Here is a 24,833-nt window from a genome sequence, read left to right on the forward strand (position 1 = left end):
CCCAACTATTGGGAGAAACCTCTAACACTTTTCCATGGCAGAATTCAGGCTAGGCTAGGGTCCTTCTTTTAAGGGTTTATGGAAAACTAGACATGGAGATTTTTGTTAGTATCAGAGATGTTCGTCTGGAGCAAATTCAGCTCCAGGAGCTGCATGGTTGAACGCAGGGTGGGGGTGAGGCGGGGTTTCACTAATTGCCCCAATTTCTTCCACTGTACAGCTGGGCCAAAGCATTCAGTTGTTGGTGGGGTCAATCGCAAGGTTCCATCTGGCATAATGGTGACAGGTCCTGGAGGAGCTGTGCCAGCTGGCACTGGAGCAGGGGCACGGTGACTCTGTTGTTGATGCCCACAGCACCTCCCATTGCCACCCGGCCCATCTGTATCTCCTGTTCTCTTGCATCAGGGCACGTTCCCTTGAATCCTTCCCGCTGTAATTGCCTCATTTCTTGCTGTTGCCGCCGCATCTCCTCCTCACAGCGCCTGCGCTCCTCCTCCCGTCTGAGCTCCAGTTGCTTCCGTTTTTGCCTTTCTTGGTTGTGCAGCGCTTCCATCCTCCAAAGTTCTTGATGCTACATCAAATTCTGTCTCATGAGCATGAGCTGGTGTCATGGCAGGCAGCCTCCGTCTCCAGCTTCTCACAAGTCCCTTGATGCTGCGGTCCGCTTGGTCCTGCTGCTGCTTCTCCGTCTCAGTGAGTGCCTTCCAGCACGTGGCATACTCATACTCCGAGGAGCGAGGCTGTGCAGATTTGGGTGGCTGCTCTCACTCCGTGTGAAATGGCTCATTCTTTATCACCAGCTTCTCGGGAAGTCCGTCTTCATCATCCAGCTGGTCCATGGGCTCCACAGTCACAGGCTGAGTAAATACGGTCAGCAGGAAGGAGCCTTCACTGCACCTGTCCAGAGCTTTCCGAACAGCTGGCTTCCCTGAGAATTCAAGTTCCTTCCCCTGGGGGCCTTTCTCGATCATCCACAGTGATGACAGCCCTCTCCACCTGGCCAAACATGGAAAAGGCTTCCTCCAGCAGTTCGTTGGAAACACACCAAGGAAGGTTTCGGACTGCACTGGGTGCGCTGCGGCAGGCAGAGCACACACTCAGCCGCTTTCCATGGAGCGGCACATTGACCAGCTCTGCGTGCGAGATCTCCCCTAGTGTTCCTGTTTGCCAGTGGATAGAGCCAAAGCCCTTCTCCTTAGGAATGAAGACTCCACTTGCCATCCCATATTTCTCAAAGAGTTTCCTCTTCTCATCCTCAGTGAGGTCAGGAGGAGGACTGCCCACAAATTGCTGGTTGTGTCGGGTGAAGGTCTTCTCTCCTGGTTTCCCAAAATTCTTCAGATTAATAGTCAAGTGTTCATTTTGGCTGCTGGCTTGTTGTCCATTTGCGGGTCCTGGTGGTGGTGGTGGCTGCTGCTGTTGCTGCTGCTGGTGACGCTGATGATGCTTCTCTGAGTTAAAGGTTTTGTTGCATTTTGCACCTTTTTATCGACTGTTCTCTTGGCAGAGTAACAGCAACACTGTTGTCCTCTTGGATTACTTCTTAAAACTAATTCTACTCCCTCAGCCTTGACCTTCTCAGTGGAAGAGGAGTGTCACCTGACAGAAACTTGGCACAGTCCACCTCTGGTGATTGTCACATCCACCTTGGAAAATAGATTCCTAAACTAAAACGTTATTCTATTCTGGAGGACAGAGTTAGGGTAGAGGGAGAATCTAGTTTTTCTTTATTTACTGCAGCACCGATTAACATCTTATGCCTAAAGAACTTACATACCAGGAAGACTCGTGATATTTTACCATGTTGGGTCCTGGGGGTGATGCAAATAAATTAAAGCTACTGGTGACCCAAGTACCTGTGCGAATTTTAAGATGAAGTGAGACACATACTCTTGTCCCTAATCGAAGACAAGTTTCCAGAGTGGAATACCCTTACACAATAATTATGGGGCCAAGACCCTTAGCATAAATGCTAGATATGGAAAATATGGTTTTATCGACTGTCGTTGAATGGCTGGTTTACATGCTCTCAAAAGGTAATTTTTACTCCTGAAAATGCATCTTCCAAGTCAGGAACAATTATCATCTCTCTGTAAGGACACTAGTTGACCTATGTTTCTTCAAAATGGCATCTGTTCAAATACTTCAAAATTTCTATTTTGATGCTTGAATATATTATTCTTTAGGCTAAACTGCCATGCTCTTTTACCTCTTTTGATGCTCATAAGATATGAAACCCCCTGTTTCTTCTTCTAAACTCAGGTTGATCCATGTTCCTTTTAAAGAGCTATATGTTGTAACAGAAAACAAAATAAAAATGACTTCAAATGTTAAAAAAGTGTATTATCTCAAGAACCTAGTTTCTCCCACCACTACACTGCAGCAGACAAAATTCTGATTATAATTCATTTATATAAACTAAAAAATGATTATATTTACATGGCATTTTAAAATAAACATTTTTAAACTTACTCACAAGTTGTTAAGATCTAAAGTGCCAAAAGATGTTTTGGAAAGTGTTTTGGAAAATGGCCCTCAGAGATTGTCTGGAGATGCATGAAATGAAGTAGTAGTTTGGCAACAATAATGTATTTTTATTAATGTAAATAGCTAATTCTACTGAATCAGTATCATTGTTATTATAGATGGAATTGGTTAGTTGAAATATCTGTGTTGATTAAAACAAAAGAATAATTGAATATAATCAGTTAAATTTCAGAGAGTCAGAATTTATATCATCAGTGGACTATATTTTGGAAAAAAAAATAATACTTAGATTCTTCCCACAAATTTTTTTCTTGTATTTTTCTTACCCTTCAAACTGTGCCATATGGCAAAGGTCCTAAAACACTTTCTTGGAAACTGTCTGTTGGTTTCATTAAGACTTGGGTTACTTTTCAACAAATGGGGCAGAATTTCTAAGAATCTGTCTATGTTTTATCATCCATTTCTTCTGGCGATTGACAGTAACCATCTGCAGGTGTAGAAAGAAACTAAACCTTAATGGGACCCAGCCAAGTAGTAAAGTTTCATTTGAATACAATTACATCAATTTATCTGTAGTTGCAATCTCTTTTTTAGAAACAGATAATGTTTCATTTATTTCTTGCAATAAACTAATGAAAAAGTCACCGAACAAATTATGAATTTCCTTTCCAGATAATGTAATCCTGCTGAGCGTCAACTGTCTTAACACATCAGAATTAATATACAGAAGTGGTTCAAACAGGGTAGGACCCAGGTCTCCCTTCCTCCAGCCCCATGCACTTCCAATGGACAGAGGACACTGTAGGGAATGCTTATCATAAAGGTAGCCAAAACACTGAAGACTATTCACAGCAACTCTGGGTGAGCGTATTGATTTACATAATTTAAAATAGTATGTGAAGTAAAGTAATTCTGAATGTGTTAAAAAGCTGTCTTTATTATCTTGGCTAAATTTTTGTTTGCTTAATTTTGAAAGATTGTCTAGTTCCCTTTTCACTTAATAAAATGATTTTGTATGAGCCTTTATGTAAAATTTTCAACCATTTAGGCTCTAGAAACTAAAGTAGGCCATTGATTAATGCCTTTTTTTTTTTTTTTTTAAGAAAGAGGAAGAGAGAAATTTTAAGCAACCAAGTAACAGTGAGCTTTTATAATCTGTTTCTCTTTTGTACAGCTCTTCATGTGGTCATCTAGAGCAGGTTTCTGTCCCAAGTTTTATGAAAGACTCCTTTAAAAGAAGCTCCAAACTGGGATGCCAGAGTATTAAACATTCAGCGAAGCATTTAAGAAAAGTACGGGATATAAAGACTTCAATAGCCATTCATTTATACTGGAAACACGACTTGATTAAATGAAAAGCTAACTGTATTTGGGTTTCTTACATTTAATAAAGAACCTTCCAACTAATGTCAGCCAGATCTACCTACTTTTTCTTACTTGACATAATTAGTACCCTCAATCCTGTTTCACAAATGTTATCATTGATTTATAAGCACAAACAAAATATATGTGGCTTATTGCTTAATGACTTACACTTGACAATCCTAAATATAAGCTTTCATATGCCACAAAAGGAGCTGATCATTGGCTTCAAGTTAGGAACATTTAAAAGATGACCCCATAAGTGGCTATTTGCATTTCTGTGGTATTTTAAGGTGTGACTGTTTTATTATTGTTCTAATTTGATGGAGGATAAAGAGTGGCTTCTGATGTTCACTTGCTTATTTTACATTCTACTGATACTACTGCTGTAGACATTGGAGATAATGAGTAATATCAACTTACGTTCAGTGGCACTGCAGGTGGAGGGGGTTTGATATACAAAATGTTAAAACAACAGAAAGAACAAAAAGGTAAAATGAGCACGTGGAAGGAGGTCTTCACAACATCACTGCTTCCATAGAGGAGGTGATTAATGGGATTAAAAAAATAATGAAAGCAGAGCAGAAGGATGGGACACAAGGAAATTTTAAAAGGACAAATGAAAAAGGAGGGAGGCTATGGCTAGAGAGAAAGGGGTAAAATTAGGGTATTTTGCAATCTTAGAACTGGGGTGCCTGGCTGGCTCAGTCAGTAGAGCACATAACTCTTGTGAGTTCAAGCCCCACCAATTTTGGGCAAAGATTTTACTTAAAAAGAAAACAAGGACAAAACCTTAGGGGTCCCTGGGTAGTGCAGTCATCTGAATATTCAACTCTTGGGACACAGAATATTGCACTTCAATGTGCAGCCAAAGCTTCATGGTGACTTTAGAGGATTCTTCAGATTTTTTTCACTTACTTCAGAAGAGCTACAAGAGAATTTATTATGGTGGCCTTTTTCTTTTAGCATGACAAATACTTACATGCTGTGTTAGAAGATAAATTATAAGCATAGGTAATCTGTTATACTCATTGTTAATTTCTTCAGTTACTTGTGGTGTTATGAAAGCTAAAACAAAGCAAAAACACTGATCTGATTGTTTCTGCTAACATGATAAATGCTACCAAAATGCCTTTCTAATCCCTTTCCTAACTACACACTACCTTCTCCCTCTCTCTCAACTTCTTTTCTTCCTTTCCTTTCCTCTCCTTCCCTCTTCTCTGTCTCTGTCTCTTTCTTTTTCTTTCTCTCTTTCTTCCTTAGGAAAAACACACCCAGTACCCCAGGCCAAGGAAAAAAGTAATTTTGAAAACTACCAAAAGTTTAGAACCATTAAAAACAGAATATTTCTTAAAGGATAAAAATGAAAAGGGCCTTACCTTGATCCTTTTTCATTATAAGTTACAATCATAAAATGACTAAATGAGAATTAAAATAATATTAATTGCGCTAATGTTACTATTTATTTCTACTAATAAATGTGAGGAAGTTCAATAAGATATGATTAAAATTTAAATCTTAAAATGTTGTTTTCTTAAATGTTTCAAGCTGTCCTGGCTATTAAACTTCAATAGTGTAAAAAGCTAAAATGCAGGAAAATGACACTGTTCTGAGATCTTAAAAAAATGATGAAGAACAAAGTCATGCAATGCAATATTTTAAGGTTATTTTTAACTTAATTTTCTTGTTATTTTTATCTTCAGATCAAGCCTGTTTCATTTCTCAGTTCAATTTCAGCTACATTTGTATGTAGATTTTACATAGTTAACAACATTGATAGTCTATAATCCATTTTAAAAATCCTTTCTGAGGTGTTGAAAGCATCCTGCTTTATTTAGAAACAGTAGCATAAAAATAATGAAATACCCAAATATCTACATATATTAATTTCTCTGCACCTGCATGATTGTTCTATCATTTTTCACATTCTAAAATGGAACTCATCCATCAGTTTGATATGAGCACATAAACATAGTTTCTTGTGCCTTTTGCTTATTTCATCAGCTTCGTGTTTGAGTTTGATAAAAAGAAAAAACGGTATATTAAAAATAGTAATGTTAGCTAATGCTTACTGATTTTTTTTTAATGTGCAAGGCACTTTTCTAAGTATTTAAAATAAAGACTCATTTTGCCCTTAAAACATCCATCTAGAGTAGGTATTTCATGATCCTAATTTTATAGAGGAAGAAACTGACACATTAAAAAGTATAAGCAACTTGCCCAAGTTTCCCATACTAATGAATGGGGAGCTGGGTTCCCAGCCAGTCTATGTTCTAGCGTGCCATCAATATACTCCCTGTATAGATCTTGTTTTATTTACAGCAAAACAAAGGAACAAATAAAAAAAATACTTCTAAATGGTGAAATTAATGGAGCATTCCACCAAATAATCTATAGATGTAAAGTACATCGTAGTATATGCTGCATTTAAATCATGAATAAACAACATGGAGCCTGGATGAATTTGCAGCATAATCAGCAAGAATTTGCCACATTTTTCTAAAATCAGAAATTCTGGGGCGCCTGGGTGGCTCAGTGGTTTAAAGCCTTTGCCTTTGGCTCAGGTCATGATCCCAGGGTCCTAGGATCCAGCCAGGCACGGGGCTCTCTGCTTAGCAGGGAGCCTGCTTCTTCCCTTCTCTCTCTCTGCCTGCCTCTCTGCCTACTTACGATCTGTCAAATAAATAAATAAAATCTTTAAATAAATAAATAAATAAATAAAAATAAAAATAAAATCAGAAATTCATCCAACTCTGTAAAACTCCCCATTGTATGGATAGGAGCAGGAAGAACTTCCTTCATTGCCAACAAAGAATTGGTTATTTGACATCTAGAGTGGCCTGTTTAAGGACAGTGAGGAAGTTTTTATCAAATCACTGCAAATGCCAGAACTCAGAATATAGCTCATTCATTGTCAAAAAGGACTTGAGAAAGCAGGAGTGCAAGATAAGAAAATACAAAATGACCAGAAAAAAGATATGTGTCCTCCTTTTATTTGCCAAAAATCCTCCATTTTCTATAGGGGAAAGCAAAAGAGATCTCCTTTAAATTCATTAAATTTTGTATTTTCACAAAAACAACATCAGAATAAACTCATGGGAGATGTAACTGAATTTTGAAATGGCAAGGAAAATTCACATTAAGGTTCTGAATCAGAAAGTATGCATGGGTATAAATACATAATAAGTTAGTTATATTTTCATTATCTTGTAGTTTCTTCTTACCACATAATATTATTTTATTTCCATGACAGTAGATTACAGTAGCTGTCCATTAGCTAGGTTAAGGGGATTCATAACTGAATTAAGACAGGGCAAATAAGTAACCAATTGAATAATTTATAGTGAGATATTTTTATGGCATTTCCCAGATGACTTTAGTGAGATAAAAAAAATATGTTAAAAAATACTGAAAGCTGAGTTTCACAAATATCAAACATATACTTATTGATAAATCATCTATTAATTCACATAATTTATATGATAAAGAGCATACCACAAAAACAAATTTGAATGTATATTTTTTGTTTATTTATTTTTATTTTTTTGAGCGAGCAGGGGCATGAGAGGCAAAAGGAGATAGAGAGAATCATGGAACCCAATGTAGGGCTCCATCTCAGAACCCTGAGATCCTGACCTGAATTAAAATCAAGAGTTGGAGGCTTAACGGATTGAGTCACCCATATGGCCCTTGAATGTGTTTTTAGACTCCTAATACTTGAGGGAAATGAAAGGGCTGTTAATATGCCTATGCTTCTCATACATAAACTTGTTATTTTCCTATTTTGAAGCTAAGAACCAAAATGTGAATATCAAAGATAAGCAACCTATAGATTAGAAATTTCCCCCATTTCTTGATAATATTCCTGCCTTTCTTTAGGGTTGAGAGACATTTTATGTACGAATTCACTCACTTATTCACTCATTTATTATTTAAGATAAATTGTCTCCTCCTGAAGCTGTAATTCAACATATCCATCTATTCATAGCACAAGCTTAAGCATGCTTATGTTTGAAACAGAAGATCCTGGTTTGCTTCCCAGTCTTCCTATTTACCAGCTAAATGGCTATTGCCAAATTACTTCATAACCACCAAGTTCCTCACCTATAATGTGAGAATGATACTAGTATCTACTCAATAGGGTGGTTTAAAGATTAAACGAGGTAAGACAGTATAGCAAAAAGTAAATATTCAGTAAGTATTATTGACCATTGAGTAAAAAACTAATAATGAATTTGGCTATCTAAGTACTTAGGAAGTCCTTTTATAATGCCTCACAAGAGCTGTATAAGTAAGCAGTGGAAGGTCCATCAACAGAGACTGAACCACTGAAAGATGCACCACCAAGACCAGTTGGGAACGCCATGACATCACATCATAAAATACAAATAAATTCCAATGGCTGTAGTAGCTGGAATAATTATAGGAAGAACTGAGTGAAATAAAAATATATGTCTTGGTAGGTATGTGTTATAGACGGTAGTAGTTGCTCAGTGAGATGGGAGACAACACCAAATCTGTGGAATGAGTGACACACGTGCTGTGGCATGATTTCAAACTGCACTAAAACAGAAAGGACTCAGTGGGAAGGTAATCAGATTATGGAATAGATATTTTCACGAAGTTTTACATATAACTTAATTAAAAATAAATTCCACAAACTTTCAAATGATCTGGGGCAGGGTTGTTTTTTTTGTTTTCTGTTTTTTTTTTAAAGATGTTTTTAACTTTCTAAAAGAAGTCTCCTATAGGGAGAGTGATTATCTCTGTATACTTCTTTCAAAAACCTGAGTTTGCATATCTTCCCACTCCTTCATGATGAAACAGGGTTGAGTAAATACAACAAAGGCTACAAAGGTGTCAAAAAGTATATTATGTGCCTCATATTAGAATTTATTATTTCCCGGGACCCCTGGGTGGCTCAGTTGGTTAAGCGGCTGCCTTCGGATTGGGTCGTGATCCCAGCATCCTGGGTTCAAGTCCCACATCGGGCTCCTTGCTCAGCAGGAAGCCTGCTTCTCCCTCTGCCTGCCATTCAGTCTGCCTGTGCTCGCTTTCTCTCTCTCTGACAAATAAATAAATAAATAATCTTAAAAAAAAAGAATTTATTATTTCCTATAATTTTATTAACTTATAAATTTCTTTAGTTGCCGCAATTGGGATTGATTCTAGCAAACAAAATTTTGTCTGTAGTCTTGAAACAGTGAATCCCATTTAGTTTTAGGAAAGTAACTCTTGATGCAAGAAGAGAGAGATAATTCTAAACATTAACTAGTTTGTAGAAGAAGCATTTTAAATAAATGGGGAGATGAAAACTTTTACAAACATATTCTGAATTTAGTAATCACTAAGGTTTCCTCCTAGAGCTGTGTCTGAAAACTCATGTTGGGACATCTGCATCTTAAAGGTTTAATGCAGCTCCTTTAAGTGAGTTGGGGGAAATTGGAGCGGGAAACAAATCATAAGACACTGTGGATTCTGAGAAACAAAACTGAGGGTTTTGGAGGGGAGGGAGCTAGGGGTTGGGTGAGTCTGGTGGTGAATATTAAGGAGGGCACATATTGCATGGAGCATTGGGTGTGGTGCATCAACAATGAATTTTGGAACACTGAAAAGAAATAAAATGAAATAAAATGAAAAAAAAAATACTACCTGTAATCTCTAAAGGCCTTTTATGCTAACAAAAGACCATTAGTAACTATATGCAAATTCACACCCTGAATTCTAGAATAAACACTTCCAGAAGTTCTTAAACTACATTTTCCTTAACTTTTGAGCCTAAATTTAAGTAATTTGGCGAGCCTTGTAGACTGCATATTTTATGGCAATGTGGAAGTTTTATTATCAAAAAAGAGTAACACTTTCACATCTGAAAAAAAAAGTCCTTTTTTCTTCCTATTGTCTCACACAATTATCATTAAATATTTATTGACCAAGTATTTAATTTTTTTATCCTAGCTCCACCACCCTCTCAGCTGGATGTTAATATAGTAGGCTACACTTGTTTTGGTCAGAACCATATACCTAACACACAGTTCAGAAATTGGCACTCACCCACTGATCAATGTTTATTGAAGGCCTATTGCTGTGTAGGCATAGTTAGTAGTACAAGGTATAATCCAGGTGAACCATGTCACTGCTTTCTTGCAGTTCACATTCTTGTGAGCAAGAGAGAAAATAAACAAATAAGCTCTCTACATATTTGCAAAGCATGTGAAAGAACAAACTGAATAAATATTGAACAAAAAATTAAATACCGAATCTCTATTCTCTATTCTGACAATCATTATCTTGTACAACTTCCTCAAAGAGGTCTAATTCTCCAGTTTGGAGACCAAATAAAGTATATCTCCCCTACCATAATAGACTATCAATTATTTTTTATTTTACTTCCATATCTATATATATATACATGGATGTGTATGCACATTTATGCATATTGTTGTAATTGAATGAGTCACTTTAAGAAGCAGATTAATCCAAATATTATATGTAATCCCTTTTCCTTTTGAATTTTTTGGAGTTAAGACAGAAATTTCTACTTTTTCTTTCTTTCTATTTTTTGTTTTGTTTTTGTTTTTGTTTTGGCCAGATGTCCAGGATCAAAGTATAAAACAAATATCATTTTTCTATTCTACTCTGTCATAAAGTAATGAAACATTTATCATTGAGCTACACTAAAAAGGTTATGTTCAATTTATCAGAGTGCTCTGCTCAGGCAGCTCAAAAGAAGAGTAGGCCTCATCAGCACACAAGTGTTCTGAGTCATCTTTCCCAATCAAAGGATTACACATTTAACGTATCCATTGACAGTCATATAAAAATATACATATGTAAACTCAATATAAATATTTAAATTTATATACAAATGATAGTTTAATAATATAGTAACTTAAGAAAGTAGAACGTGCCCAGAGACACTTTCATTTGTAAGTTTCTATGTGAGCCCAACCATGTTATTTATCAAACTCGTGTCTTTAAAGAAATCAATTTGTACAATTAAGAAAAACTTTGAAAACCAGGGTTCCTAATTTCACTGGTAATTGAACTATTACTCTCCTGCCTTCTTGTTGATGTCAGCTTTCTTTTCCTACTGTGAGTACTGGGATTCTTTATGACCAAAGGTCGACCACACATGGAAGCACATGTCAACATGACTGCCTCGATGTTAATCTCCAAGCCTAGGGTGCTATTTTCAAATGGTCGATTCTACTTTGAAATACTAACAAGTTTTCTGGGGTGCCTGGGTGGCTCAGTGGGTTAAAGCCTCTGCCTTTGGCTCTGGTCATGGTCCAGGCTTCCTGGGATCAAGCCCAGCATAGGGTTCTTTGCTCAGCGGGGAGCCTGCTTCCCTTCCTCTCTCTCTGCCTGCCTCTCTGCCTACTTGTGATCTCTCTCTGTCAAATAAATAAATAAAATCTTAAAAAAAAAAAAAGTTCTGTATCTTTATGCCTCCCTAAAAAACATACATATTCAATGTGCATTTTTTTTCAATGTGCATTTTTTTTTAGAAATCACACACAAACATGTGCACACACACAACACACACATGAACAGAGTTTAATAACTCTATTTAGCACTAAAATAACTATGTGCTAACACATTCAGCATCTGTTCTCTTCAGTTCATTTTTTTTTTTTAAGACTTTATTTCAGAGAGAGGGAGTGCATGTATGAGAGAGGGTTCAGGAGCAGGGGAAGGGACAGAGACAGAAGCAGACTCCTCCTGAGGGAGCCCAGCGAAACGCAAGGCTGCTTGACTTGACTTAACTCCACATGGGGGTCGATCCCAAGACCCCAGGATCATGATCTGAGCTGAAGTCAGAGGCTTAATCAACTGAGCCACCCGGGGACCCCGTCCATCCTGTCTTATGAAAAGAGGCAGCCTTTAAAATTGTGTGTCCATATCACTCTCCTGATTAAAATAATTGGCATCTCTCAGTGTTTAACAAAGAAACAAATTCCAAAAAATCCCTTAAATTTCTTGATAAGACACAACAAACCTTTCACAATCTGACATAGTCTACCTTTTTTAGCCTACATGACTTTCTTCTGTGTGCAGCTCTCCGGCCACACAGAACCATCTACTGCCTCCAACATACTTATCATTTAAAGCCTAAGAATCTTTAAATTTATTCTCTCTACCTATAATATCATTACCCACTTTTTATAGGCATTTTTGAGCAATTTCCTGCTCATATTTTCTCGTTACTATAAATGTCACCTCTTCTGAGTTTCTGTAATGCACTTAAGGCATATTTTATGTATCTCAGCATCTCCTGAATGCCATATTTTGGGTACTCAATAAATGCTTATTGTGTCAATGATTGGTAATAACTGGAATCGATGAGAACAGAAAGACATCCTAAATTTGGTTTCTTCTTTCAAAGACTTCATAATGAAGTATGGAAGAACAAGTGTGTTGGACATAACCAGAACATTCGCTAGCATACATAAAGAAACTAGAAAGGAAAGTAAAAAACATAGAAAATAAGAGTGTGGTTATGCATCTCTGCTAGGCACAAAGTCATGTACCCTCACATGTGGAATCTCCATTTCTGAGATAATTTTTGATTTAAAGTATAAATACATTATTATAGTTTTCATAATAGAATACAAACAACAGAACATATTTAAATATAAAACGTGGAGCACAATAAAATGTTCAATATGAAAGGCTTATTAATATCACAAAAATAAAGACCTTAGGAAAATTATGTTTAAAATCATTAATTTTTCTAGCAAATATTCTAATGATGTACACATGAAAACCATGGCTAGAAAGACAACTATGTAATAATTATCTAAGTGTTTGTCCCAATAATTGCACAAATGCAAATTTAACAATCAACTGCTATTTTTTAATTCAGTCAGTCTGTACTTACCACACAATACTCTGATTGTTAATATACTTCCACAGTATTCCCTGCTAAATTAAAAGATTGGAAGGCTGGACTGTGGTCTTTAATGATGCATCCATGTGTCTACTACCTAGTAAAACCTACAAATATCTGATGAATGAATTTACTAATGAACACATGAATGGAAATGACATCACCGAAAGTTAGGACGTACTCTCAAACAATGCATTTTGGACATGGGTTCCAAGCACAGCAACATAGGCGCACTGAACAACTTCATTCATTCACAAAGTATTTTGTTGCAGGGTTCCAAACACCTCCATAGATTCTTTCGCCTTAATATATTAAAAAGTGAACTCCTCAGGGCACAAGAGTGGCTCAGTCGGTTGAGTGTCTGCCTTGGGCTCAGGTCATGAGCCCAGAGACCCGGATGGAGCCCCGTATCAGGCTTCATGCTCTGGGGAGAGTCCGCTTCTCCTTGTTCCTCTGCTCCACATTCTGCTCCTGCATGCTCTCTCTCTCTCTCTCTTACCCTCTCTCAAATAAATAAAGAAAATCTCAAAAAAAAAAAAAAAAAAGAACTCATCTTCAACAAAATTACTGTTCTTGCATTCTTTGTCTTGTCCTACTCTGAATCTATCTACCAGGTTAGAGAGAGCGATCACCGTCCTCCCGCCAACTTCCATTTGCCGTCAGTCATTCTAGCCCTTTGCTTCTCCTTTCTAAGGGCTGCGTCTTTCTCCGTTACTACATCTTCATTCTCATTTTCTTCCTTTTAAGCCATTACAATAAACTCTTAATTGGCTTTTCTGCTTTCAATTTCAAACCACTTCAATCAATTTTCCAAAGCACAGCCACATTGTTACTTCTTGACTCGAAATTCCTTAGCCAGTCCCTGTCTTTGACAGGATAAAGTAAAAGTCCTTTTGTAAAGAGAGAGGTATTTCCCTAATTTGCTGCCCACATGGCTGTGCACTGGCTGCATGGTAGATAAGCTTCACACACACACACACACACATACACACACAAACACTGAACCACAAAGACTACCAAATTCTCACATTTACAGGTTTTGCATCTGTGAGTCCTTGGATACTCTCCAATCTAGAACACCAGGCAGTGCCATATTCATTCTACCAGACCTTACTAAAATGACTTTTCCTTTGTGAATATTTCTTTAATTCCCCCCTGCAGATATGATCCCTCTTCCCTTTGTAACACCCCTGTTACCACTATATAATTCATTATTACACTTCTTACTGTTAGATGTCAGTCACCTACTCAAGTTGCGTCTATCTCTAGTGCCTGGAACATATTCAGTTCTAAAATTACTCATTATTTATTATCTTTTAAGTGGTACCAACTGACAAAGGAGCTCAAAGTGGAACAGAACCACTCAGACAGTTTGACTCAAGGATTTTTAATTTCTAAAATTAAAAACCAATTTTAATTGAATTTTAATTTAATTCAAATTAAAAATATTGAAAAATAATTTCAGTATTTTTCTTATTAATCTAAAGCATGATTTTCTTACTTTTCTATTTGCAAACCCTACACTAACACATGCACTTTAATATTTAATGCTGTGATATTGTGATTTATAAGAAAAAAATGTACATTTGGTCATTCAGATGACCAAAATATATTTCTTGTATATATTTATTTGGTTTTTGTCCAAGGTTCCTGGCTCACCACTCCCCAAACCCTACGAATTTCCTAAGTGTTGAGAATAATAAAGTTATTTTTTGCTATGTTAATGGGGTGACTTTTGGAAAGCACACAAGGACTGAGGCTGGTTGTCAGAACTGACCATGTGATTAGAGGACTGAAACATTCAGTTTCAGCCCACTCCCCACTCCTACCCTCCAGGGTAGGGGGAGGGGCTGGAGATTCAGTTTAACAACCAGTGGTCAATGATTTAATCAATCATTCCTTTATATTGAAGCATCCATAAAAACAAAAGAAAACAGAACAAAACAAAATAAAGGGACTCAGAGAGAGCGTCCAGGTTGCCGATCACAGGAAGATATGGCAATAGTGGCATGACTGGAGAGGATATGGCTGCCCTGTGCTCTTTCTGCAGACCTTGTCCTATGCATTTCTTCTACCTCTCCATTCATGCATTACATATTTTTATCATAAACCAATGGTCTAGTAAGTAGAATGTTTGTCTAGGGGCACCTGGGTAGCTCAGTGGGTTAAAGCCTCTGCCTTCGGCTCAGGTCATGATCCCAGGGTCCTGAGATGGAGCCCCACATCAGACTCTCTGCTCAGCAGGGAGCCTGCTTCCTCCTCTCTCACTCTCCGCCTGCCTCTCTGCCTACTTGTGATCTGTCAAATAAATAAAAAAATCTTAAAAAAAAAAATGTTTGTCTAAGTTCTGTGAGCCTCTCTAGCAAGGCAATTAAACCTAAGAAGGGGATCATGGAAACCTCTGATTTCTAGTCAATCAGAATTACAGGTGACAATCTAAGCGTGCAATTGCATGTAAAATGACAAGGGTGTGGGGGCATGGTGGGGGGTGTGGTGGAGGGTGGGGGGGGGTGGAGCAGACTTGCAGGACTGAATCCTTAACGTGTGGAAAGTGTCAAAATCAAGTTGAGTTGTAGGACACGTAGCTGGTGTCTGGGGTCCTGTTGTATGGGTGGCAAAATACCCCCTCTCCACACACTGGCATTGGTGGGTGTCAGGACCTTTTAAATGCTAACCAACTAATATCTATATGCCAAGAAACTATTTCATGGCTTAGAACATAGTATGATACTAATTAGCATATTTAGATAGAAACATGAAGTGTAATATTGATTATATGACTTCTACTACATTAAATGGAGAGCAAAAATGTTTCTATAGTAAGACTTCATAGAATAGAGATGTAATTATATTAAATCTTATCTCTAGTTTCTCGAAATATATAAAATATTGACTTGAAAATATAGTTATGTAAAGGATATTTTTTAAATGATTCTAAAATGATTTGGACATGTTTTTTCTTTCTTAGTATCTTAATGCAGGAAGGAGATATAAGAACATGGAGCATTTTAGGTGAACTAACTGTAGTATTATTTATTGTGACCTAACTTTAGAAGCAAGAAAGAATTTGCTTCTATATTCCCTTTTCCTTCTATTTCATAGCTAGTATTTTGATAGGCTTATCTACCTTATGAAGAAATTTAAAAGCCCAGAACCTATGCCTGATGTTAATAAGAAAGTCTATTGTAACATATGAAATATATGGAATAGAATGGTGAGTGTAAGGTCTGTGTCTTCTTTTTGGCTTAGATTTTTGTTTAAGAAAAGTGTAATCTGGTACAGTGTATTACTATTCTACAATTTATCCTTTAAAAATAAAAATAGCTCTACAGCTACTCCCTTGTTACTTCATGGCAATTTTGGAGGAATGCCTGAGATTATATTTAGAGCCCTGTAAGAAATAAGAAAAAAAAAATCAACAACAATGAATAGCAAACTTAGGGTTCATTCAGGAAGAAAGTATTAGAATCATCTCTAATAATGAGGCTAATGGAAGGGAATCACAGCTCAGAAAATATAAGATAAATGCTCTAATGTTTCCATGCACTAATGCTATAAGGAAGGAGAGGATGGAAAGCAGTAGGTGAAAGGCAAACTATGCTAATCTATTGAACACTGATGATAACGCTAGCATAAAATTGTCTTAAATTTAACATGAAAAAAATATCTACAAAATCGAAGTCAACTGTATGCTGACATAGGGTTAGTGTGCTTAATTTCTAGATTGCTACCAGATATATTAATGAATCTCCATTTCTTTATTTATAAATGTTTATGATATTGTCTCAAAAAGCAATAGAAATTTGTTGAAAGCCATGTTTTAAATCTGGTATGCTAGCATTATCTATGAATTTTATTTGTTTAGATCGACAAAACATACTTCCTGTTCTTCATAATTTGAGGTCTAGAAGAGAGTGTTCAAGTGCTAAAACTGTTGCATATGCCATTGAAGGGAGAACTTTCTCATGAGCTTTTGTTTGGTCCCAGCCTATGTATTTAGATTGCCACAAAGTTATTTCAAGGGACTTTCAAAGCCATATGAGCTTAGTTAGCATTACCTTTAGAAGAAAGATATGTTGTATACACATGTAAGAGTGGTGCTGATGCTATGATTAAATGTAAAGTATTATAAAAGTATTAATTCAGCACATGGTTCTGTCACTGTGGATAACCTTAATCAATAGAGAATTCATCTTTCATATGGAATAAGTAAAAGTGATTGATATTATTTCTGAAAAAAAAATCAGGACTGTGATCTAGATATAACAATAAGATCAGATTTTACATTTAATCATTCCTTGACTTTCCTTCCTATGGCATCACTGTGTACTTTGTAGGGTTACACTTTTCCTATCTTTAGGCAACTCAACACGTACTCTGAGCTCTTAGGTTCACTCATTTTAATTGTGTTTTTCTTGTATGTTCTAATTTGAGTACTGATGCTAATTTTAGAGGTGAGAACTTAAATCATTCGTATTTTCTAGGTCTCGACAATAAAGTAGGAAAATTGGATCAAGACTTTCTCTAAAGTTCTTTCCAAATCTAACACCCCACAACTCTCTTCCACCTTAGAGTACACAGTGGCAAATACACAGCAGGTGCTTAATGAGTGCCTGCTTAATTAATATGGCATAGTTTTTACTACTTTATACATCTAGGCTGACTGCAGGAATGTTGTGTTTCTTAAAGTTTTTCACAAACTAATGGTTGGAACATCTCAGAACTCTCTGCAACTGATTGATTTGAAATCATTGGGTTTATATTCTTCCCACAAAACTGCAGGGTTTTAAGGCTTCATAGACAATAATGAGTACACTTAATTACATATGCACAATAGCAATAATCTCCAAAGACAATTTAATTTCTGAAGCCATGTACTGTAATCTCAGCCAAATCACAGATTCACACAAATCAAACTGGGATGAGGTTTAAGAATGAAAGCCAATCTGTCTCACTAAACCTTTCTTTAAATCTTTGGTAACTTGTAACTTGTAACTCATATTAGGACCAACATGGGTATTTTTAATTAGAGTGAGATGTTCTCAGTAAAAGATGCATAATTCACACCATGTTCAGCTGAATTCAGAAAGCACAGCACAGCTTTTTGGGAGAAGAAAGTAATTATAAGAAAGGACACAAACTTACTAAGTGTTAGATGAGTATGACACATAAACATTGTCGTTGAGATATCTTAAAAGTTAATGAATTAATATAAAATTATCTAATTTAACATTAATGCATCATTTAGAGGATGTGATGCCATGTTTTGATGGTTTTACTTTTCTGAGAACATTTGCCATTCAGCATATAACAGATTAATATAGAGTATTCCTAATAGTTTCTTAAAGAAGTTTGAGATACATTTCTGCTCAATAAACCACTGAATATATGAATGACTTACAAAATGATCTGCAATTAATATGTATAATCTGATTTTTGACAATCCTGAACATCAAATACAAAATTCAGTACAATAAAAAACTATACCATTTCTTTGTCAAATGAAAAGCTTTACCCTTAGGCTTTCTTTCTTTTTTTTTTTTTCTTTTTTGGTAGGAACACAACATGGGAGCTACCATCGAAACAAAATTCTGAGTATACATTACAATATTGTTAACTTCAGATACTATGTTGTAAAGCAGATCTCTAGAAATTACTTATCTTGTATCATGGAAACTTCTCCATTTTAATGTTTGGTTACTAAGCAGAATAAGTAGCCAATATGTCAACACGATTTAAAAAGATCCTGTTAAATATAAATCTAAAAGTTACATTAATGATTTGACTACAGCTTAATAAAGCCATTGGAAGAGAAAGAAAATCTTTGTACCAAACTTCAATATGTAGAAACAGGAAGTGTAATGTTGAAAGCTCCAAAAGTCTAGGAGAAATAAGTTATTTCAAAAATGAGTTTTGAGTTAAATGTAAGCTCGAGGTAGTTATGAAAAACATTAGGGGAAATTGGAGAGACCTTGTTAAAATAATTGAGCTTACACAAGCAGTGATAAGAATGCAAATCTGAAAATTGCCTCTGCATCACATAGCTAGCTAAATAATCCTAGAAGTGGAATCATTTTTCTTTCTCTCACAGCAAAATTGGAATTTTAATAGGTGCAAAGAAAAGTGGTACAGAAACCAGAAACACCTGGATTTCCATCTCTTGTGAGACACATTAAGGCAGCTGAAAAAAAAAATAGGGCTGTATCTTTCAAATTTCTCAAACTGGAGATACTTTGAGTTTACTTTAGTAATGTATTATGACTTTACAACTATGGCTAGATTTAAATTTTTGGAATAAACAAGTAATATTTCTAACTTTTCCCCCTCGGAACTACATAAGCTGATTGTTGATGTATTTATGTGTGTTTTAAAAATTCTTTCCTTCTCTGTGTTTCAAGATGTGCCTACTCCTTTCAGATATCTGGAATTTTGATGCCCCTACAAAAACTCCACTTTGGCAACATTACCTAATGATTAAATCAAATTCAATTTTCATCAGTTGGCAATGGGTAAATTTCCTAGGCTGATGCTGACCAATTGATACGACAGCCTCGTTTGTGGCAGCAGTGGAAGAAGTGACACAAAAATATCAGTAAGGCTGTGTGATATCTGCTAGGTTTCTTTGCATTTAAGAAAGCTAATATAAGCATTAAGTATTCCTCATAGAAGCTAGGTGAAAGTGCTTAAGAAAACTAAATGCAGTTAATAGCTCATTGGAAAAACTGGATAGGTTCATGTTTTCAAGCATACATGTATCACGCCATGAAGAAGGAAAAGACTACTACCCTTAGAGGGTTCAAGTAGGGGGCAAAATTCTGGACAGTTCTGGAAAAAAACTGTATGGCTATTATTTTTCCCAAACTATTCTAAGAGAGGATATTAGCAGATTCTATGGTATGGACGTGGTCTGCCCCATGTCCTGTGATGAACCGACTCAGAACTGGGTGAGCGCCTCACATTCTCTTTTAATATTTTGTTGGGACGTCTTCCCGCTGCTGAGATCTGTTCACACCCCAATGCACTTTCTTGACTCTTCATCAAATAGTCTGATGACTCTCTAGTCGACACTCTTCAGCCCATTACTATTGATTTGGCAGTCCTAAATCTTATTAATTCTCCAGGTCTTGTTGAATCCATCCTAATTTCCAATATGCTGAGGAATGCTGTCAAAATTCATGCTAAATATGGTAAAATCCCAACATTTGCTATTCTGTCATCCCTCCAGAACTCTACACCAACATGTATGGTCTAGCAAGCACAACTGCTAGAGTCCCCCTAAGAGAAAACACACATACCCACACACCTCCCCCCACCCACCCTGCCACAAACCTATATAAAATCTTTAAGCATGACATTAATTCACATAGTTCATTTTCTCCAACTGTGAGGGATCAAAAGTTTATCTTTGCTTTGGTCACTTCTTAGTAATGAACTGCTAGGTAGTTCTGTCCAAATAGTAAAGTAACAATGTCTTGAGCACTGCCTCACTTCTTGCAATACCATTGAAACTACTTCTTAACAACAACAAAAAAAAGCCAAAAACATCAAAATTGTTGCCATTGTAATGAAGTGCAATGATGTAGCATCAAGAAAAAGTAAACTTAACTTGTGTTCCATTTATAAAACTGTAGTTGTCCTGATAACTTCTCTTTCTTCTACTGGCTTGATTTTTACTTTTAGGAAAAGGAGTTTTACCTAAGAATATGTATCAACATTATCTATCACCGTACTCATTTTTCCTAGATGTGAAAGCCCAAACAAAGGTATCTAAGTTACAACTTTGAAAAATCTCTTTTTCCCAGTTAATTCGGGAGACTGTATCATGAAATCCATTGTTCACAAGGATCCCAATAAAATGACGTTATTTTAACTATAACTTTTCACCATTATTTGTTATTTCTCAGTCAGCTACAAATTAGAGTAGGCTATCAGTGGTTATAAATGCCACTTGGCAGTAGTGATAAACTTAAAGAAGATGTAAGAATTCTTAGAGAGTCTGGAGAATAAAAAATTAGTTTTGGTTGATAAATCCATCTGTTTTTCAGTTGCATACTACATCATACAGATAAAAATTATAAACCTACGGCTATACCTTCCAAATTGTGAGGTGTTACATAGTCCACATGTTACTTCTTAGGTTTCGTTTAGGTAATACAACCTAAGAATTATTATCTTGAAAGAAAATTGAGGTTTGATTCATTCATACTTTGAGTGACTATTGAAACATAATTTTAAGGTGTTCACTGATGAGATCATTTAACTTGGAAATTCACCCAAAATATTTTAGTTTAAATTTGTCTCTTACATAAAATACCTAACAAGGCATCAGTTATCTAATTTTTAAGGTGAATATAGGTATAATTTTAAATTTTACTTAATAATATACCTAGCAAGGTGATTTATATGAACATGTAAGGGAAAAGGGAAATTATAAATATTATGCTAAATATAGTCACTGCCATTTAAAATGTCAAAATTATATCATATTATTGGATCTTTATGACTAGAAATACTTCTTCTAGAATTAAATACAATATGTGTAAAAAATATAGAACATATACAAAAGCCAATAATGGTTCAGTACAAACTAAACATCTATGAGATGCCAAAGACCCAGGGCTTATTGCATACATTTTCCTTTAATTTAAAGATCTGTGTACTCTAAAATGTATACCATCCTTGGATTTCAATTATCAGCTTATTCCCAAGTTGAAGCTAATCACTTAAGTCACTAACACTTAAAATTATTAAGTATCAGGAAAGAAAAAGAAACAAAAAACAGTGCTCACAGAAAAACCACAAGGTATTTGATGTTGTTCTGCACGACTTTCCTTACATTTGCTATAGGGGTTTAGGACCATGAAATTTACAACATGGGGAACATTATAAGAACAAGTGACTCTTACATTGTGCTTCAGGGACTGCTCCATAAGAGTGGCACCAGAATGTCAACTATTTCATTGACATGAAATACGTGATGTTCTAAGTCTAGCAAAGGTATCGATGCTGAGATTCATTAGACGAGTAGACAATTTTAGGTATCATTCTGCTTCCGAGTCTTCCACTTAACTGCAGAAAATTCAAGTATCACAGGTTTATAGTATTTCTGCTTTTGCTGTGTCACCCTAAAGTAACCTGGGAAGGTGGAAATTCCTAGAGACTCTGAGCAGCATCTGATACTACTTTATCAACAGGACTTTTCAGATTAAAGTATGATCACTGTTAACTCACTGTTTCCTGTGAATGCACCAATTTATACAGAAAATTTGGGGTCTGCTCTAACGATTTTTCTCTGAGTGGGAGTCAAGCTTATACGTGTGGTGGTGGTGGGATGGCAGGAAGCAGCAGAGGGCCTAATGAAATGAGAAAGGTTCAATTCTTTCAAGTTTGCCCGGATCTGAAATAGATCATATTCATAGATGATTTCCCCCCCTCTTTCACAAAGCAATTTACATTGGACTAAGCTTTAATCAGTTGGTAAACTGATAATTTACTTCAATATATCTTTCAATAATTGTACTTTTCATAATCTCCACAGATTATATGTATTTGTACATGTGTATTGTGTGTGTGTGTGTATGTGTGTGTTCCATTAAAAGCCTCAGTGGTGATAATTTCAGAGAAGAAAAAGCCCTATGACTTCATCTTTCAATGTAGCTAATGGGCAGATGCAATTTTAACACAGTCGACATTTTATAATATTTCATTATTTTGTATATTTAATGAAGATATCCTGCTTGTATTCTATGTAAATACATACATTTCAATGTATGTTATTGTGAATTTCAAGTCATATAACATATATCTCGGTGATGGGCTATAATTATGTACTGGTTTGCTTTGTAATATATATAGGCAACAAATTTGTAATTATTCACATTCTTTATGTTATTTATAGATCCACTGCTTATGCCAGCCCTGACACATATTATTAGTTGGATGGATGACCAGTCAAGACTCCAAAGTCTGTTTCCCTATGCATAAAATGGGATTTATAATTTTTTCTTTATGGTACTGAGGGATAATCAAAATAAAATATATGAAATGCCAAAGAATTACTAAGTACTAATTTGTTTATGCATTTATTCCTCCACATTTCTATAAATTCTCCATTTTACTAATGAGCCTCTTAAACCAAGAGTTAGAGAAAAAGAAGTCCATATGGCCTTTCTCTTATTTGTTTGACCTTAAACAATCAAATAACAAAACAAATGCATTTGGAACATAAATCATGTATGTCCCACATTATCCATAATCTGCTTTCACAAAAGTAATTTTAAAAAATAAAAAGTTCGCTCCATCTTAACAGTTCTCTTTCCACTTGCATTTGTTCTTTTTTTTTTAAGCCCTAGTATAGGGGTCTTTTTGAAGTGAAGAGATCAGACTGTGCTTTTTTTGTATTTATACAGAAGAAATAAAAGCATCCTAATGGAGGCCGAAAATAGAGGTTAAAATTCCCAGGGTTACTTTTTTTCAGCTTCCTGGACAGGGGTGTGTACACTGTTGGCTTATGTCTTACAGTATAATATCAGAGGATTCTAAAAATACTGCATGTTTCCAAAGAAGGACACTGCTCTTTAAATTTACAAAAAATTCCCTGTAGACCCCTTGCACAGAGTTTCTAAAAAAACAACAAAGCTTAGGCACTCCACCAGCAAGGGCAGACCTAGAAGCAATTTGGGAGCCACCAACAAGGCATGCGATGGCATTCTACAAAGACCCCACTGGCACCACTTCAAGAAGTCTTCCTATATTTGCCATCCACATCTTGTAATTATTATTTAAAGGAAAAACAGAAGGGACAGAAAATGTAGTGTCAGTTAAACCAACTATAGCTATGCTTTCTATATTTAATATTAATACAATGTACTTTTCAACTTTTAGTAATATCACTTCTTTTCACATGAAAACATTTAACAGCATATGCTTTCCATTCCCCCAAGACCTCACCTTCACAATGAAACAACCTGCCCACTATTTAATTTTCATGTATAAATTTATATACATATACAATAGAAATACTGCATCTGTTATGATATTAGCATTTGCTTAAGATAATTTTCCTACTGAGCAGTAATAGAAATTAAATTTCTATTCCACAAGCAAATCTATGTATCCTTCAATCCAACCTTCTGGTGAACCAGATAAGGAACATTCCTAGTGAAATTTTCACGAGATCACACAGAAGAGTGCAAGTATGTAAGTAAGTAGACAGTTTTTGGCCAGATGGGTGCAGACTTGGTTAATAAAGCTCCAAATAGATCAACAAACTATCATAAGTAAACTTTCTTTTTCAAGTTTTGGCAAAGGAAAAGCCCTAAGGATGTCTTTAACACCCTGTGTCACATTAGGTGCTTCTAGATCAGGTAAACTGCCAGAGCTGAAAGCCTAAGAAAATTTTGGAAAGGATCTAATCGTACTTGAAAAAAAAAAAAAATCACAAAGGAACACCATTCTGACCCTCTTAAAACAATTAGTGAAGACTCATCCATCCATCCATTCATATATCCACTTCCTCAGCTTTATTCTCTGGTTCTGATGCCTACTATTATCAATATCTGTTCATTTTATTTTCTATAATTCCAACAATGATAATGCTTCTTCATGCTCCTCCATTAAAAATTACACTAGTACTAGGCAGGGGACAACACCTGGGGAGATTAGTTAAGAATTTAAGTAATTTTTTGAGGCTGCACATGTGGAGGTTTTGTTGCTATAGCTATGAATGTAAATTTTTGAATGCCCACAACTGAATCAAGTATCTTCTATCCAATCACTTTCTAGCTGCATGAACTTAGCAAAGACTTTACAATTTTGCATAGTTTAGTTGTCTTAAAAATGTGCATAAAAGCATTACCTATAGCTTAGTTTTCTAAGAATATACGAAAATAGTCCATTTAGGATCATTACTGTAATACTATATAGGTGCCCAATAAACACTGGTCATTGCCATTACCAATGGGAGACAGTCTAGAAACTTTGGGCTCATTCTTGAATCTTCCTCAAATTAAAACATCACATTCTATCCCAAGTGCCTCTGTAATTAAAATCCCTAGTATCACTGTAGTGCAAAGGTCTGGCAAATATTGGA

General features: G+C 35.8%; 1 protein-coding gene and 1 pseudogene across 1 annotated transcript in view; both read right to left on the bottom strand.

The window, feature by feature from the left end:
* KCND2 (potassium voltage-gated channel subfamily D member 2) overlaps positions 1 to 24,833 on the bottom strand; it is a 487,249-nt gene that overhangs the window by 416,295 nt on the left and 46,121 nt on the right. The gene's annotated exons all lie outside the window — the stretch shown is intronic.
* On the bottom strand, positions 112 to 13,395 carry LOC132015270 (non-POU domain-containing octamer-binding protein-like; annotated as a pseudogene).

The sequence above is a fragment of the Mustela nigripes genome, chromosome 4 (genome assembly GCF_022355385.1).
Source record: "Mustela nigripes isolate SB6536 chromosome 4, MUSNIG.SB6536, whole genome shotgun sequence".
In the NCBI taxonomy this organism is placed as follows: Eukaryota; Metazoa; Chordata; class Mammalia; order Carnivora; family Mustelidae; genus Mustela; species Mustela nigripes.